The sequence below is a fragment of the Triticum dicoccoides genome, chromosome 5A (assembly GCF_002162155.2).
Source record: "Triticum dicoccoides isolate Atlit2015 ecotype Zavitan chromosome 5A, WEW_v2.0, whole genome shotgun sequence".
NCBI classification, from domain to species: Eukaryota; Viridiplantae; Streptophyta; class Magnoliopsida; order Poales; family Poaceae; genus Triticum; species Triticum dicoccoides.
The window spans coordinates 348,436,903-348,440,748 of NC_041388.1; positions in this window are offsets into that span (position 1 = coordinate 348,436,903).

Below are 3,846 nucleotides of genomic sequence, written 5' to 3' on the forward strand. Positions count from 1 at the left end.
GTTCGACCTTTCGGTCTCAATGTTCCGAGGCCATGTCTGTACATGCTAGGCTTGTCAAGTTTAACCCGAGTATTCTTCATGTGCAAAAATGTCTTGCACCAGTTGTATGTGAACGTACAACTTATCACACCAGATCATCACGTGGTGTCTCGGCACGATGAACTGTCGCAACGGTGCATACTCAGGGAGAACACTTATACCTTGAAATTTAGTGAGGGATCATCTTATAATGCTACCGCCGTACTAAGAAAAATAAGATGCATAAAAGATAAACATCATATGCAATCAAAAATATGTGACATGATATGGCCATCATCATCTTGCGCCTTTGATCTCCATCTCCAAAGCACCGTCATGATCTCCATCGTCACCGTCTTGACACCTTGATCTCCATCGTAGCGTCGTTGTCGTCTCGCCAACTATTGCTTCTACGACTATCGCTACCGCATAGTAATAAAGTAAAGCAATTACATGGCGATTGCATTTCATACAATGAAGCGACAACCATAAGGCTCCTGCCAGTTTTACAAAACATGATCATCTCATACAATAACTTATATCACATCATGTCTTGACCATATCACATCACAACAAGCCCTGCAAAAACAAGTTAGACGTCCTCTACTGTGTTGTTGCAAGTTTTACGTGGCTGCTACGCTCTTCTAGCAAGAACAGTTCTTACCTACGCATCAAAACCACAACGATTTTTTGTCAAGTGTGCTGTTTTAACCTTCAACAAGGACCGACCGTAGTCAAATTTGATTCGGCTAAAGTTGGAGAAACAGACACCCGCCAGCCACCTTTATGCAAAACTAGTTGCATGTCTGTCGGTGGGACCGGTCTCATGAACGTGGTCATGTAAGGTTGGTCCGGGACGCTTCATCCAATAATACCGCCGAATCAAAATAAGAAGTTGGTGGTAAGTAGTATGACTATGATCGCCCACAACTCTTTGTATTCTACTCGTGCATATCATCTACGCATAGACCCGGCTCTAATACCACTGTTGGGGAACATAGCATGCAATTTCAAAAATTTGCCTACGATCACGCAAGATCTATCTAGGAGATGCATAGCAACGAGAGGGGAAGAGTGTGTCCACGTACCCTTGTAGACTGAAAGAGGAAGCGTTAGGTTAACGCGGTTGATGTAGTCGAATGTCTTCGCGATTCAACCGATCAAGTACCAAACGTACGACACCTCCGAGTCTAGCACACGTTCAGCACGATGACGTCCCTCGAACTCTTGTTCCAGCAAAGTGTTGAGGGAGAGTTTCATCAGCACGATGGCATGGTGACGGTGATGGTGATGTGATCCGCGCGGGGCTTTGCCTAAGCACTACGTGAATATGATTGCAGGAGTAAACCGTGGAGGGAGACGCCGCACCCAGCTTGGAACAATTGGTGTTTCTCTAAGGGGTGCCCAACCCACGTATATAAAGGAGGGAGAGGGAGGATGCCGGCCAGGGACCGCGCCATGAGGGGGGGGTCCTACTAGGACTGCCAGTCCTAGTAGGATTCGCCCCCCTCTTATTCCTTCGCATGGAGGAGAAGAAGGGGGAAGGAGAGGGAGGAGGAGAAGGAAAAGGGGGAAGGAGAGGGAGGAGGAGAAGGAAAAGGGGGGTGCCGCCCCCTCCCCTAGTCCAATTCGGACTCCCATGGGGGGGGGGCGCAACCACCCCTTGTGGGCTGCCTCCTCTCTCCCCTATGGCCCATAGTGGCCCATTACTTCCCCGGGGGGTTCCGGTAACCTCCCGGTACTCCGAAAAATACCCGAAATGATCCGGAACCGTTCCAGTGTCTGAATACTATCATCCAATATATCAATCTTTACCTCTCGACCATTTCGAGACTCCTCGTCATGTCCGTGATCTCATCCGGGACTCCGAACAATCTTTGGTCACCAAAACACATAACTCATAATGCGAATCGTCATCGAACGTTAAGCGTGCGGACCCTACGGGTTTGAGAACTATGTGGACATGACTGAAACACATCTCCGATCAATAACCAACATCGGAACCTGGATGCTCATATTGGTTCCGACATATTCTACGAATATCTTTATCGGTCAAGCCGCAATGACAACATATGTAATTCCCTTTGTCATCGGTATGTTACTTGCCCAAGATTCGATCGTCGGTATCCTCATACCTAGTTCAATCTCGTTACCGGCAAGTCTCTTTACTCGTTCCGTAATGCATTATACCACAACTAACTCATTAGTTACATTGCTTGCAAGGCTTATCGTGATGTGCATTACCGAGATGGCCCAGAGATACCTCTCCGATACTCGGAGTGACAAACGCTAATCTCGATCTATGCCAACCCAACAAACACCTTCAGAGACACCTGTAGAGCATCTTTATAATCACCTAGTTACGTTGTGACATTTGATAGCACACAAGGTGTTCCTCCGGTATTCGGGAGTTGCATGATCTCATAGTCAAAGGAATATGTATAAGTCATGAAGAAAGCAATAGAAATAAAACTTAACGATCATTATGCTAAGCTAACAGATGGGTCTAGTCCATAACATCATTCTCTAATGATGTGATGCCATTCATCAAATGATAACACATGTCTATGGTCAGGAAACTTTAACCATCTTTGATTAATGAGCTAGTCAAGTAGAGGCATACTAGGGACACTTTGTTTTGTCTATGTATTCACACATGTATCAAGTTTCCGGTTAATACAATTCTAGCATGAATAATAAACATTTATCATGATATAAGGAAATATAAATAACAACTTTATTATTGCCTCTAGGCCATATTTCCTTCAGCGACCGTCCGTGATGGTCGCTACTCCTCCTTTCCCTAGTGCATTACAAATATCTAGCACAAGGAAAAGAAGGAGAAGCGACCCCCACGACAACAGTCAGCATTTTTCTTCTCTCATATATGGTGGACACTCCCTCACCATTTTGACCATCGATGATGGTCGCTACTCCTTCTTCCCCTAGTGCATAACAAAGGTCTAGCACAAAGAGAAGAAGGAGAAGCGACGCCCATGACAACAGTCGGCATTCTTCCTCTCTCAAATATATATATATGGTGGACACTCTCCCTCACTGGAAGACACACAAGGAGCCGAAACAGACCTAAAGTCAACCCGTTCCATATATCGAGTAATGACATAGAAAAAATTCCCTATGTTTTGCCGAAATATCATTGAATTCCCGTTTTGGCAAATCACAAGCACTCGATATGCCCTACATTGTAGCACAAGTCATGCTAAAATTCATGAAAAATTTCGGCATGACCTCTGCTAAAGACAAGACATATCGAGCGCCTAAAATTTGCTGAGACGGAACGAATCAACATTCCAGAAAACATAGGCCACTCGGAGGCACATTGCAAACAAGAACACCAAGACATCCTCTATATTCAAAATGCATCATCATCAACATCAATGGCATGGAAACTATATAGCACTAGCATTTTCATCATCGACATTTACAACACATTATCATTTGGCTTTTCTCACCTAGAGGTCTTAAGGGGTCGACGGTGGGGACGACTGCGGGGATGAGGCAGGGGAAAACTTGATTTATACATAAACAAAATATATTAACAACTTACTATAAATAAACTAATTCTATTAAGCACTTACTATAAAATAAACTAATTCTATTAAGCACTTACTATAGATAAACTAGTTCTATTAAGCACTTGCTATAAATAAACTAGTCCTATTAAGCACTTAGTATAAAAAACCTAGATAATTAACCTAATTAAATTAGTTAACCTAGCTAGCCAACCTAATTTACTAAAAAATCTACTCTATGCAAGAACAGAGTGAGGAGAGATGAGGGAGGGAGGAGGGAGCAGGGGGTGGGGGA